The 15975-nt window shown below is 37.9% G+C and overlaps 1 long non-coding RNA gene across 1 annotated transcript in view; it reads left to right on the top strand.

Annotated features, from left to right (window-relative positions):
• LOC141581658 (uncharacterized) overlaps positions 1–15755 on the top strand; it is a 772188-nt gene extending 756433 nt beyond the window's left edge. The window contains exon 13 of the long non-coding RNA XR_012514424.1: positions 14582–15755. This is a non-coding gene — a long non-coding RNA (uncharacterized LOC141581658). The remainder of the gene's footprint in view (positions 1–14581) is intronic.
• The last annotated feature ends 220 nt before the right edge of the window (positions 15756–15975 follow it).

Below are 15975 nucleotides of genomic sequence, written 5' to 3'. Positions count from 1 at the left end.
GCCTCCAGAACAGTGATAAATAAATTTATATTAATTATAATTTACAAAGTCAGTGATATTTTGTTACAGAAGCACAAACAGAAATTCTCCATATTTAATATCACCCAACATAAGACTCCTGACGTCATCTGCTCTATTTTCGTTTTTGCAAAGCATTTTATCCTCTTTTAATATACAATATAATTTACTTATTTGTCATGGTAAAATGTAAGAATATTATGAATATAACATCTTCAAATATAAAATCAGACTGTAAACTCAAGATTAGCAGGGATATTTGTCTATTTTTGTTGACTGATACATCCCAAGCATTTATCATATAATAAAAGCTCAATTAACATGACATTAATAAATAAAAATGGGTATCTACTACTGAGAGCCAAGCATTTTTATAGTTACTAGAAACATAGCAATGAACATAATAGACTCTTTCCTCATGCAATTGACATTCTAGAGACTGAGGTAGACAGTGGCTCAGATAGTCTTCAACAATAAAATAAAATCTAAAAATTTAGATTTTTTTAACTGAGGTTACAGAATGGTTTGATGTACTAATAACTGGCCATTTGGGTGTCTGTGTTAATTTTAAAATTCAGACAAGAACTCACTAAGAGGTCATTTTTTAGCTGATCCTTGAATGACACAAACAAGAATGCCATGGAAAGAGCACTTTGAACAGGGGACACAGTAAGTGCAAAGGCCTTTGAGAAAAGTAAGAATGGGACGTTATGGAGGCATGCTGGAGAGATTGGGCTGATGTATAAAGGAGGATCTGTGAGTAGGCAGAAACCAGGATAATCTTCAGGTTAAGAGTGGGTGAGAGAAACATTTCAGATGGAGGAAACAGCCTAAGGGAGAAAGAGAGCATATAGTGTTATGGGAGCATAGAATATAAAAGGGCACAGTGAAGAAATGAGACTGTAAAATTAAGCAATGACCAGATCTAGAAAGCATTCAATTTTATTGGTCTTTATTCTGGGAAAACTCAAAAGATATTAAGGGTATTTAAGCAAAGTAGTAAGGTGATTTTTTTTTTTTAGAAAGTATGAAGTCAACTTCTGCTTCTTATAAGCATAACTAAGAAACCTGGACATTAGGAAAACTAAACATAAGAATATGATTAAAGAAGATGGTAGGTCAGCCAGGGACTTCAGGACTCAAGTAATAAAATAATTATGAGTTCCTTGGGTTTAACCTCTTACCTTATATATTTCAGTCTTGGAGCTGAAGAAGCCAGCAATTTGAAAGAGCCAACAGGTGCAGACTAAAACAGTCCTAAAAAGCCTGCTCTCTCTAGGAAAAGGGCCAGAAAAGGAGTAAAACAGAAAATGTTTTAGAAGATAACTACTCTGCTTCAGCCAAATACTGTAGGAAAACTAGCCTTACTATCAACATTCCCAGCAAAGGCTGAGTGAGGAGCTTAGATTTCTGGTACAATGAATCTGTACCAAGGCACCCTACCACACCTGTTGCTGAGCAGGGGGAAGGTCTTTCATCCTTGGATAGCAGTAACTTTCCAGGATCTCCTTTTGTCAGTTGATACCACATGGAGGGAAGCCTGGACTTCCTCTCTCTTTCTCTGCTGTAAAAGGTACCACCTTCCATACATACCTTGGCTGTGGCAATGCCAGAAACATGAGGCTTTCACCATCACCAAGAGATAATAAGGTATTCCCCTAAACCTCTACCACCAAGCAGTAATATGATCATCATTGAGTACCAGGGGAGGCTGAACGGAGGAGCCGAACCCCTATCCCTGCTAGACAGTTACCAAGGTTGTTGCCCATTCTCTTGTATCCTTGAGGAATCCCGGAAAATTAAGATATGCTCAGATGAAAAGGAAATGAAGAAAATTTGTCACCAACTGACCTAGTCTAAAAGATTAGTTAGTGGAATTCCTCTCAACAAAAAGGACACCATAAAGATGCTTTGAATATCAAAAAGAAAGAACAGAAATAGTAAAAATATGGGTAAATATAGTACAATTTTTCTTTTCCTGAATTTTCTAAATAATTCTTGATGTTTGAAGCAAAAAATATAATATAGTCTGACTTGATTCTACATGCCCTCCCAAAAAAAGAAAACAAGCAAAAAGATACACTCAAAGACACTTTAGATAATTCAAAATGCATTACACAATATATTCAAGAAACACACAGGAAAGTAGCGAAAGGGAAAAAACAACAAAAAAACTAAAAACCAAGAAAAGAAACAGAAGACCAAAAATAAAATGAAAGACTTAAGGCTTATATCAATAAGTATATTATATGAATAGTTTATATATCCATTAAAATATAGCGATTGGGAGAATGGATTTTATAAAGCACCAAAGACTATGCTGTCTACAAGAAACTCACCTCAAAAATAGAGGTACATTGGAAAGAAAAAAGATACATCATGCAAACATTAGTCAAAAGAAGCAGGAGTGGTGATACTGATATTAGATAAATTTGACTTCATAGCCTAGTCATGGTGTACAGCTATTTTTATATGTCACTGGATTTAGTTTGCTAGTATTTTGTTGAGGATTTTCGTGTACATATTTATAAGAGACATTGGTTTATAGTTTTTCTCTTACTGCGATGTTTTTTCTGGTTTTGGTAACAGACTAATATTGATCTCATAAAATAAATTAAGGTGTTTTTTCCTCTTCTGCTTTTTGGAAAAGTTTGAGAAAACTTGGTGTTCATTATTCAGATGTTTGGTAGAATTTATTTGTGAAGTTCTCTGCATTAGGTTTTTCTTTGTGAGTAGGCTTTTAAAATTACTATTTTAATCTCTTCACTTGTTACAATTCTATTCAGAGTATTTCTTTTTAAGGTACTCAGTAGTTTGTGTCTATAGGAATTGTCAATTTCATTTAAGTTATGTAATTTGTTGTTTTATAGTGTTGCTCAAGAATTGTTTTCTTGCTGATCTCTCTATTGTTTTATTATTGACAATGTAGCATTAAAGTCTCCAGCTACTATTGTGGAATTGCCAATTTCTCCCTTTATTTATATTAGTTTTTTTTTTTTTTTTTTTTTTTTTTTGACAGAATCTAACTCTGTCGTCCAGGCTAGGGTGCATTGGTGCAATCTTGGCTCACTGCAACTTCTGCCACTCTGGGTTCAAGCGATTCTCCTGCCTCAGCCTCCCCAGTAGCTGGGACTACAGGTGCCTGCCACCATGCCCAACTAATTTTCGTATTTTCAGTAGAGACGAGGTAAGACCTGTGGTGATCCACCCGACTCGGCCTTCCGAAGTGCTGGGAGTACAGGCATGAGCCACTGCCCCTGGCCCATATATTATTTTTGATATGGAGTCTTGCTCTGTCACCCAGGCTGCAGTGCTGTGGCATGATCTTGGCTCATTGCAATCTTTGCCTTCTGGGTTCAAGCGATTCTCTCACCTTACCCTCCTGAGTAGGTGGGACTGAGGGAATGTGTTCTGTGTCCGGGTCCACAAGGGGCATAGCTTTAAGGGCAAGAACTTCCCAGTAGCATGCCCACCCCCATCTGTCTCCATCTGGGAGATGTAACAGTTTCTGTTTTAATTTTCGGGGGGCGCAGGAAGAATCAAAAAGTCAATCACTCCAGTGGAAGTTCTAAGGAACTCCTTTCATTGGCCAGAGAACTTGGAGAAAGTGGGGGTTCCTCCCAGTTTAAGAGTCCCCTTCTTCCATACCCCTTCAGACTCCATGTTTGGGTCCCCTTCCATGAACACTCCCTTCGTGGAAGCCATCTTTCTCTCTCCTGGATTTCCCCTCTGGAGTCCCCTTCCACACTTTCTCCTGGAAGCCTGTCTTCCCCTCCTAAACTCTGTCTCTCTCTCAAGTCTCTTCCACTCAGTGTGGAAGCTGTCTTTCCTCTCCTGGATTCTATCTTTCTGGATTCTCTCACTCAGTTTGCGGGGTGTTTTCCTTCTCTGGCTTTCTCCCTCTGAGAACCCTTCTCACTTAATGTGAGAGCAGCCTTTCTTTCTCTCATTCAGTGTAAGAGTTAGCTGTTTCTTTCTCCTTCTCCTTTTTATCTCTCTACCTAAATACATCACTTTCTACAAACACTTTTGAGTCTGGCACTTACAGCGCACTGTGCCATGGTCTCCTCTCGCATTCTTGGGGAGTGATAGACCAAGAACCTGAAGAAATGTCCACTCAGGGAAGCTGAGGGCTCCCCTGAACCCCAACCTAACAGGAATACAGGTGCATGCCGCCACATCTGGCTAATTTTTATATTTTTGATAGACTGGGTTTCACCATGTTGGTCAGGCTGGTCTCAAACTCCTGACCTCTGGCAATCCATCTGCTTTGGCTTCCCAAAGTGCTGGGATTACAGGTATGAGCCACTGCACCTGGCCTACAATTGCTTTTTAAAATCTATTAAAAAGAAAGGAAAAATGTACATTTCTACTGTCTTTTATAATTACCTTTTACAGTGTTGTTCATTTTTTCATTTGAATTCAGGATGCCGTTTGGGACCAGGATGAAATACTTTCAGCCTATAGAATTTTCTTTAGTACTTCTCATAAGGTAGATCTTCTAGCAATCAATTCTCTCAGTTTTTGTTTATTTGGAAAAGTCTTTGCTCTACGTTTATTATTGAAAGAAAGAAAAAGGAGGACGTTTACACTGTTCGTGGGAGTGTAAATTGGTTCAACCATTATGGAAGACAGTGTGGTGATTCCTAAAGGATCTAGAAATAGAAATTCCATTTGACCCAGCAATCCCATTACTGGGTATATACCAAAAGGACTATAAATTATCCTATTATAAGGACACATGAACATGTATGTTCGTTGCGGCTCTGTTTACAATAGCAAAGACCTGGAACCAACCCAAATGCCCATCAATGATAGACTGGACAAAAAAAATGTGGCACATGCATACCATGGAACACTATGCAGCCATAAAAAACGATGACTTCATGTCCTTTGTCAAGACATGGATGAATCTAGAAACCATCATTCTCAGAAAACTGACACAAGAACAGAAAACCAAACACTGCATGTTTTCACTCAGGAGGGTGATGAACAATGAGAACACTTGGGCACAGGGAAGGGAACAACACTCACTGGACTAGGTGGAGCGGGTAGAGGGAAGCAGAGGGGAGGGGAGGGGAGGGAGAGCAGGGTGTGGGAAGAATGGGGAGGGATAACACCAGGAAAAATGCCTGATGTAGGTGAAGAGGGGTTGGGGGGATGGAGCAAACCACTGTGGCGTGTATGTATCTATGCAAAAATCCTGTAGGATGCAGGATGTGCACATGTTCCCCAAAGCTCAAAGTATAATGAATGAAAGAAAGAAAGGAAGGAAGGAAGAAAGGAAGGAAGGAAGGAAGAAAGAGAGAAAGAAAGAAAGAAAGAAAGAAAGAAAGAAAGAAAGAAAGCAAGCAAGCAAGCAAGCAAGCAAGCTTTGCTGTGTATAGGATTCTTCATTGGAAGTTTCTTTTTTGAAGCACTTTTGAAATGTTATCCTCCTGCTTTCTGGGCTTCATTGTTTCTTCTGAGAAACCAAATGTTAATCTTACTGAGATTCCTTTGTAATGCTACAGATTTGCCAATGTTACTACGATGGAGCAGTCTTTCATTGAGTGGTATCACCCAGAGTTCTTTATCTCACAACCAAGAGAATTAAGGAACATGAACACAAAGGGTGAGGCAGGAGCAAAAGTTCAATAAGTGAAAGAAGAAAGCTCCCTGGGGTGAAGAGGGGGCCTGAAAGAGGGTTGCTGTTTTACAGTTGAATGCAAAGGCTTTTATAGGAAACTGATGAAGGCTGGGCATCTCATTTGTATAAAGTACAAATTTTAATAGCTCCACTCTATCCTCCTAATGAATATGTGGGCCCTTAGCTTGAGCTAATCCATATTGCCTTGTTCCTCTTAATGTGTATGTGTCAGGGGACAGAATTTTCCATAGTGGGTATGTCTGGGCAAATCCTCTGTGTAGCCTTTCTTATCTCTGTGGCTGTAGGCATATCTTAGCCCTCCTCCCACTTTGAATTCTTTCAAAGCCAGCTATTCTTTGCTTTGAAAGAATTCAACCAAGGACCCACCCTAACTGCCTGCCTGACTGACTGGTTTCTTCCTGTCTCCTCTCAGTAAGTTATGAGTCATTGATCTCTTGCTTCATTCAAGAATTTCTCATTTTTGATAATCAAAATTTTTACTATTATTTTTCTGATTAAAGATCTATTGCATTTATCATGCTTGTAGATTGCAGAGTCCCAGATGCTTACTCTTGTTTTTGTTTTTGTTTTTATAAATATGGGAGTTTTTCTGTCATTATTTCTTGAAATATTTTTTCTACTTCTTTCTCTCTTACTATTATGTGTATATTTATCTAAGACTGTGTTCTTTTTTTATCATTCTTTTTTCTCTCTGCCCTTCAACTTGCAAAATCCCTATGTGTGTACCTTCAGGTTGCTGATTCTTTCTTCTGCTAGTTCAAATCTACTGTTGATCTCATTCTAGCAGTAATTTTTACATTTTAATTATTTTCAACTTCAGAATTTTCATTTGGTTCTTTTTGATCATTTTTATTCCTTTATTGATACTCTCTATTTGATGTGGCATCGTCACCATCACTTCCTTTACTTCTGTAATTATGCTTTTCTTTAGTCTGTAAACATATTTATATTGGCTATTTTCATGTCATTTTCTGTTAAATCTGATATCTGGTCATGTTCACAAGCAGTTTCTGTTGTCTGATTTTTAAATTTCTTTCTTCTTCTGGCATACAGGTTCTGTTTTCATTTCTCTTCATGCCTCATAATTTTCTAAGACCTCTTAAGTAATGTATTTGAAACAACTATGGGTACTTCTCCCTCTCTTCCAGGAATTATTGTTATTTGTTGTTTATTTATTTAGTGAAAGCTGGATCATTTTAGTAAATTCTATCCCCTCCACCCCAACCACTGCCCAATATATACACAGTGTTCAGCCACTGATGTTGTTACTTAGGTAGACACTGTTCTTAGTGTGTCAACAGTTTCTATGGGATGACAATAGTATTGGTAAGGCTCTCTTACTCTCTTTTCTTAGCTACATACAGCTTTTTAACTCCACTAATTGCTTGCTGATTGCTGTATTATTTTCAACAATGCCATGAAGTATGAGTAGCTCTACAGACAAATCTTATCAAATTGTGGCTACTTTGAAGGAACTGTTTCTAAGGTCAGAGTTTGATATTTGTTGTGACCACAGAAGGACTCCTTTCTTAATAGTCCACTTATTGTCTAAGATGTATCTTCTTTAAATCTACCAATCTCCTTCCTTTTGTCTTTCACCATAACCTCCACTGCATTTGATTGTGTTCCTAGTTTTAAACTTTATGGTCTACTGTAAATAAATTAATTTCCTTCGGGAAGAGAGTCAAAGCTATCCATTTTAGGAGTTTCTTCTTTTCCAAGGTAAAATCTATGAGCTGACCTCTGGGGCTGGTGAGGAAGACAATGGCAAGCTTTTGTCTGAGTGATATCCCTACTCAAAGGATCGAGCACTCAGTGTTGGGAGAGGCAGCAGCCAGAGGTCTGTGACTTGCCTCCTTTAGTATAGAACTTCCACATGCCAAACTGAGACAACGTGAATTCAGATCCCAGTGTACTCAAGATGTATGATACCAGGCAGAACCTCCCTTTCACAAATAGGAGCTGGATGGAAGAAGAGACCCCTCAACTTTTGACTTCATTAGCTAAAGCGACAAGTAGCTGAAGGCAGGATGAAAAATGTGAAAGTCCTGTTCCTCTTGAGATGATAGCCAAAGGTATGTTTCAGAGGACTGAAATCTGTGGGGCTAGTGAGTCCTGTGTTCTTGGTTGCATCAATCACACTGAACTGGAAAGGAAAGGACAGGAGTGGTCTTGGTTCAAATACTACAGACTTTTGCCTTTTTGAAATACTTTTCATAGGTTTTCTCAAATGGAGTTTTTTGTTTCTTGTTTGCCCTTGAGTCCCTTTCAAGAGCTTTAGACGGCTTGCTTTTTAAACTGATTTTCACCAGTTTCACTGGGGAGCAGGTCAGAGAAGTTTCTCACACTGTCATGCTGTAAATTGATTATCAGTGTATTTTTTTTTACAACTATATGTGAGCTTACAATTATCACAAAATGAAAGGTTTATTTTAACATCATGGAATAACAACACGTCATCATGTAGAATTATTATTCAGTCCATTTCTCATTTCCAGGAAAGCTAGGAAGCTAATTTTTCTCTTCGGAATATCAACAGAGAGAAAATCTCTTTTCACTTTCTATAATCCATTAATATACTTCACATAGCAAATCACTTTTGATAATTTGAAGAGAGTTTGTATAATAAAGTGTATTGATGATAGGTTAAAGGAAAAAATTAAGGAATCTAGACTGAACACCCAGCATCTAATATCTTCATCAAATTGTTCTTCAAATGAATTCTTGACTGTCTGTCTATATAAATGAAGTCAGGTCAGTATTAATGATTTTATACTCTCCTATTTTCTTCACTACCATCATTCTAGTCCTCCTAAATTCCTTACCACCACCATCATTTAAAACTCATGTAAGAGTTCATGAGCTTGTCATGTGTCATTGTCACTCAGAGTCACTACTGAAAATATTGCATAGTTTGTTTTATAAACTTGCTATATAAAATGGGAATGATAGGAGTGCTATTTTGTAGATTTCCATCCAGTGCTCCTGTGTACCTATGGCTATCTGTTTTTCAAAAATTCTTTTATCATTACCTTTCCCCCCAAGTCTGGGAAGACTGGGTTTGGGAGACTGGGTGAGAGAGACTGGATTGTAAGGAGGTAAGGAAAAGTGCAAAGAGGCAGCTCAGGCACTGGAATGCAGTCCCAGGGGTCACTGGCACAAGTAAAGCCTGGTGAGGATAAGCACAGGAGAATTTGGGTCTTGATAACCATTGTATAATCAAAACGTGAAAGCCTCTGCCATGCCTCTAGTCCTTTCACTTTTATGTTTTTCTTTTGAGCTAAGACTAATTTGCTTTTGAAAGAGAACATTAGCAGGATTAAAACATTGCCCCCCATACCACCTGTGGTTGGCAGGAAAGAAAGTAAACAATCAGAAAAGATCAATCCATTTCCAGAGCAAGAAACAGTACTGGTTTGAAAATGCAGACCACTGACACTGAATAATTTCATCTCACTATAAATAGCACATTAGCTGAGAAGGAAAATCACCCAGGCGGTGACTGAAAAATATCTTCAGAATGCTTGTTTTACCTCCTTTTTTTGGATATATTATTCTTTGACAGTAGTAACTGGCGAATTAAATGATTTTCTGAATGCATAGACGTCTGTCACCAACTAAAGAGATATCTTGGTTATCTCCTTTGTTTGGTGCAGAAAATCAATGTGGAAAATGTGAGTAAAACATTTTTGTCCTAGCACATAAATGAACCCCACTGGTTATCTACATCAAACCAACTAATGAGTCCTCAAGTCTGCATTTTATTCTGCATAGAAAAAGCATAAATGGACACAATTTAAACCAGCATATTAATACTTCTCTTATACAGAAAAAATTTTTTTTAAGATACTGCTATCAGAGGCAGGTGAACCAGAATAACTCCATCACAAGTAGGAGCTGGGTAAAATGAGGCTGAACCTTACTGGGCTGCATTCCCAGGTGGTTAAGGTATTCTAAGTCACAGGATGAGACAGGAGGTCGGCACAAAATACAAGTCATAAAAACTTTGTTGATAAAACAGTTTGCATTTAAAAAGCCAGCTAAAACCCACCAAACCCAAGATGGCCACGAGAGTGACCTCTGGTCGTCCTCACTGCTACACTCCCCACCGGCACCATGACAGTTTATAAATGCCATGGCAACATCAGACAGTTACCCTATATGGTCTAAAAAGGAGAAGCATAGATGGTCCACCTTTGTTTAGCATATCATCAGGAAATAACCATAAAAATGGGCAAACAGCAGCCCTAGGGCCTGCTCTGTCTATGGAGTAACCATTCTTTTATTTCTTTACTTTCCTTATAAGCTTGCTTTTACTTCACTTTATGGATTCACCCTGAATTCTTTCTTGAAGGAGATCCAGAACCCTCTCTTGGAGTTGCATTGAGACCCCTTTTCTGTAACGTTGCATCTTCTAAAATTGTCCAAGAAGAGGCAAGTAAGAAAAAAGAGGAATGCTTTAATTTATTCACTGGGAGGCCCTCAGGTTTTCATTCACAGCCTACTGAGCTATAGATTTATTATAAAAATTTAACATGATGTTCAATTTTATAGTTGCCTGGAAGTCATTAGAAACTAGACAAGGGAGGCTAAAGGGATACTGGTTCAGAGATACTGAGAGCAGCAGTGACAGCCAGCATACCAGGCTCTCATCCATAATAATGTTTTGACTCCTTATTCTAATTATTAGTTAATTATGTGTTCTCCCTCTAAGCTTTCAAGCTCCCAAGGCAGGGATTCAATCTTATTTATTGCTGAATCCACAGTTTTAAAAACACTGGCTAAAATACATTAGCTATAATAAATAAATGTAAAATGTTTTAAGATTTTTCCAAAGAAGAAAATAATGTTTGAGAGGTAAAGCCACAGGCTGTCATCTGTCCCTTGGTTTTGTAGAGTCAGAGCATCACGGAAAGGTCCTGCTGGAATCCGAGTGGAACAGGGTGCCAGCTGTGTGGTTCAGACCAGGTTATAATCCTTGTCTTGTAGTCCTTACAGCTGTTTGCAAATATTCTGCAGCTTCTCCAGCCTGGCACATAGGAGGATTTTACTCTTTCACTTCCCTTTACAATATGATGGGATTTTGCTGAAGAAATGTGAACAGAGGTGTCATGTTTTACATTTGAGAGTGTGCATGATTATTCACATTTCTTGCTGTGGTCATCCTGGAAGCTTGGCTCAAGTCGGATCCTCCACCTCCAACTTGAGGTCCCTGAATGACTAAGAGGAGGAGAATATCCCCATTCATGTATACTAAAATTAACACTTTTTAAAGTTACTGCTTGCTTTCTAGTCTACAATTGAAAACACAAACATTTTCTTTACTTTTTTTCCAAAACAATAAGTGAATCGGGAAGTCAGTGTAGTTTTGTCCCATGGATATATTGCATAGTGATGAAGTTGGGGCTTTTAGTGTATCCATCACCTGAATCATGTACATTGTAATTTCTCCTCTGTCACTCCCTTCCACCCTCCTACCCTTGTAAGTCTCCAGTGTCACTGTCCACATTGTAATGTGTCCACTGTGTACACATTATTTGGCTTTCACTTATAAGTGAGACTATGTGGTATTCAACTTTCTGTTTCTAAGTTATTTCACTTAAAATAATGACCCCTAGTTCCTTCTATGTTGTTGCAAAAGACACGATTTCTTTATTCTTTGTGGCTGAGTAGTATTCCATTGTATATGTATGTATATCACATTTTCACACTACTCTTTTCTCTTGCTTCAGTTCTCTTCTTTCTTTTCTTTTCTATTTGAGATGGAGTCTTGCTGTGTTGCCCAGGCTGGAGTGCAATGGCATGATCTCGGCTCACTGCAAACTCTGCTTCCTGGGCTCAAGTGATTCTCCTGCTTCAGCCTCCCAAGTAGCTGGGATTACAGGTACCTGCCACCATGCCCGGCTAAGTTTTGTATTTATAGTAGAGAAAGGGTTTCACCATGTTGGCCATGCTGGTTTCGAACTCCTGACCTCAAATGATCTGCCTGCCTCGGCCTCCCAAAGTGCTGGTATTACAGACATGAGCCACCATACCTGGCCAGTTCTCTTTATTCTAAAGTGAAGATGCTTATAGTTCTTGTTCAATAGGTTTGTTCTGAGGCATGAATACATTTATATATAATGTTTTGAATAGTGCCTGGCACAGGGTAAATATGATATACATTTTGCTAATATTTATCAACTAAAATGTATTAGATATCAGCTATGCGCTAATATGCTAGTTCTCAGAATTGAAAGGAAAATGGTTATAACCCATACATAACATCACTTTCCAAGAATGAATATATCATGGAGAGTTAGATATATTAATACTAAATCGGAAGACCAAGTCTTTTTTTGTTTTTTGTTTTTGAGAGACGGAGTATTGCCCTATTGCCCAGGTTGGAATGCAGTGGTGCAATCAATCTTGACTCACTGCAACCTCCGCCTCCTGGGTTCAGGGGATTCTCCTGCCTCAGCCTCCTTAGTAGCTGGGATTACAGGTGCCCACCACGTCCACTAATTCTTGTATTTTTAGTAGAGATGGCTTTCATCATGTTTGCGAGGCTGTCTCAAGCTTTTGATCTCAAGTGATCTGCCCACTTTGGCCTCCCAAAGTGCTGGGATTATAGATGTGAGCCACCATGTCTGGCCTTCTAGCTACTTTGAAATACATAATACGACACTGTTAACTATAGTCATTCTACTCTGCCGTGGAACACTAGAACTTACTCCTTTTATCTAAGTGTGTTTGTATTTACCTCTCTTCATTCTCCTTCCCACCCCTGTTTCCCAGCCTCTAGTATCCATTATTCTACTCTCCATGTCAATGACATCAACTTTGTTTAGCTACTACGCATGACTGAGAACTGTCTTTCTGTGCTTGGCTTATTTCACTTAACATAATGACCTCAGTCCCATCCACGTTGCTGCAAATGAAAGGATTTTATTTTTTATGGCTGAATAGTATCATATTGTGTATACATACTACATTTTCTTTATCCATTAGTCTGTTGATGGACATTTAGGATGATCCTGTATCTTTGCTACTGTGAATAGTGCTGCAATAAACATGCACAGGGAGTACAGGTGTGTTCTTCATATACTGCTTTGAAACTAAATTTTGAGCCATGGCCCCCAATCTTTCCACTACATCATTCTGTTTCTAGTTATTTTTCCTCCATTTCTTACTCACAATTTTTTCTTTATATGACAAATCAGGAAAAAAGCCTGGAAGGAAAATTTCTGGTCATGCACCAAAGCAACCAAACTGTCTACATTTATAACCATATATTCTGGGAATAATTCATACTCCTTTGTAAGGGAGGTCATACCTCAATTTGACCCTTGTCTCTCTCAACTCCTCGAATATTTTGCTCCTCAGATTTCTCCCTTTTTCTCTTGCATTTGCCACGATTTCTCTTTAAATTTTTTCTGTCACCACCACACTAACATGCTAAATTACATGCCCCTGCCCAAGTTCTGCCCTATTTTTTTTTTTTTTACTTCATTTTGTAGCAAAGTGTTTTGAAATAGTTTGTGGTCACTTTCTCCAATTTCTCACTATTTATTCTCTCTTAAGTCCATTAAAATGAGGCTATTACCCCACTAGTCAATGAAACTGCTTGTCAAGTTTCTTTATCAGATCTATGTGGCCATATCGAACAGTTTTTTTCAGTCTTTATCTCATACAACAGAGTTAAATAAAGGAATAAATGAACGAAGGGTCAAAGACCTTAGAGGCTACCAAGGGTCCTGTTGATCACACAAACCTGAAATCTGTAAATCTGTATGAGCAAGAACACCGTCTTGATGAACTCAATATATCTCAAAAGAGGAAGTTAGAAAGGGACCTACCTAAGGTTTGGGAATTGGGATTAATTACAGAAGCTTTTGTAGAATGGGAACTAGTAAGTGCCGTCTAGGCATGAAAAGTCAGAATTTGTAAACTCAGCAAGTTGTTGGAATAGCCAGTAGTCTTACTTTGGAGCACATGAGGTCATTCAGCGTTTGTCTCCAGTCTCATCTTGGGAAACATGAATCGGAAAGTGTGAGCTGTGGTTAAAACTGAGCTTAGATAATTTTGTTGCATATTATGGTTTTGTGCATGTTATAGTACAGTAAGTTTTGAGAATTGTAGTATAGTTTGTTTTGTAAATTAGAGTTTCTATTTAATTTCTCAAAACACTTCTTGCCTCTGCTATATAAGGGAACTATAACAGTTGATCTGGCCATTCAGGTACTTAGACAGCCCCTTAATACTGTTTGAATTCTTGTCCCAACTCTTTTTTTTTTTTTTTTTTGAGACGGAGTTTCGCCCTTGTTACCCAGGCTGGAGTGCAATGGCGCGATCTCGGCTCACCGCAACCTCCGCCTCCTGGGCTCAGGCAATTCTCCTGCCTCAGCCTCCTGAGTAGCTGGGATTACAGGAACGTGCCACTATGCCCAGCTAATTTTTTGCACTTTTAGTAGAGACGGGGTTTCACCATGTTGACCAGGAAGGTCTCGATCTCTCGACCTCCTGATCCACCCGCCTCGGCCTCCCAAAGTGCTGGGATTACAGGCTTGAGCCACCGCGCCCGGCCCAACTCTTAAACTTACTTAGAACCATGTCAATCTACAAATTTATATTTCTAAAATCAACAATTTTCGATACGTTCTTGAGCATATATCCTCACTGTCTTGTACTATGCCTCTTCAGTAATATAGCTGGCATAGCATCTAAAGCGGGCGCATTGTCGTGACCTGGATTAATAATTCTGATTGCAATTGTGCAGGCTTCCACTCACCTCACCTTCCAAACATTTCTAAAATGCCAAAGCAACAAGAAGACCACTGAGAATGGAAGCAAAGTTAGTGTTTTCTGGTTTGTATAACTTCCCCCAGGGAAAAGACTATTAGAACAACTAACAATTATGTCGCTTTAATTTAGACCCATGAAAGAGTTCTTCCATGGAAGAATTGAAGTTGAACATCAGAACAATGGGAAGACCTATTGGATATTGGGGCTCTGTCAGCAGGGAGCAGTGATGACTGAATACCCACCAGCAAAAAGAAAACAAATCAGAAAGGCTACTAAAATACATTTGCCTTTTCTAACATGAATTACATACTATATGTCTCCTTAACAAGATTGCATATGGTGTAATTTAAAATTTTCTTGATAATTCAAAGTTATATTACCAACTATTTTAATTATGATACTATAATACACTGAAGTCCTTAGAATCTGGCTGAAATATTTTTATTTTACCCCAAATAAGTAGTTTCCAAAAGTGTGAGTATAATGTGAAAGAATATAATAATAAAAATTTCATGAAAATATGAAATGTACCTGAGAAAATTTTAATAAAAGTGAATATAATTTTTAAACAGACAAATATCAGGGCTTAAAGAATTATGCATGGATTGTCTGAGAAACTTGCTCAAGTTTAATACTTTATTAGCCAGTTGTGTCAGAGAGATGATTATTTACTCTCTCTGAGCATTTAAATATACAATGTAGGGAAAAGTAAGACCGTTGTATTGAGTTATCAGTATATATTTTGATCTATCTTGGTCAAGAGCCAGTAGGACTGTTGTCATGTTCTAGTACTTTGATCGTCATTACATAATTCCCCCAAATAGATGGCTATTATTTTAATGCCATCCTAATTGTAGCACTTGCTATAATAAGCTATACAGGTTAAAAATATTTTCAGCAAAAATATTGTCAACACTGGATGACAATTGTAACCACTGTATTTTAAGATTCTTTTCAATTGTTTTGCAGTTTAAGAAACATGCGGCTGGCATATTTTTCCTTCGCTAGTGGGAAATTCTATTCATGGAAGGACAGTGAGTACTATAAGAAGGAGCTACATAATTTGGGCTTTAACTTTCACTACAGCTGTTTTGTTTCAACTGACATATTTATGTAGTGGTTCATGGCATTCTTTCCCACTGTACCAGATGGATATATTGGTACTTCAAATTAAATAAGATATCTTACTTTCATTTTCAACATTTAATAAGCAATTTCTGTAAGCAGCTGCTTATTATCTTTGCACGTTATTTACTAGCTTATTGTTAATTTAAATTTTGTGAATATAATTAATTCATACTTCTCTGTGATAACCTTCTATTTACTGTGATAACGTTCTATTTTCTTTTCTGTGATAACATTCTATTCTTTTCTGTGTCATATTTTTACTGCATGTCAACTTGATTATTCATGTGTTGGTTACTTACCATATAGTTATTATCTGTAATTGCAGAACAATATGCCTATATTAAGCAACAGGTATTAAATTTGGCATCGTGGAATCGTCTTAAGAACTTGCAATG

Source organism: Saimiri boliviensis, chromosome 16, assembly GCF_048565385.1.
Source record: "Saimiri boliviensis isolate mSaiBol1 chromosome 16, mSaiBol1.pri, whole genome shotgun sequence".
NCBI classification, from domain to species: domain Eukaryota; kingdom Metazoa; phylum Chordata; class Mammalia; order Primates; family Cebidae; genus Saimiri; species Saimiri boliviensis.
Note: the sequence above shows the minus strand (reverse complement) of the source record. Positions and strands in the feature narration are given on the sequence as shown.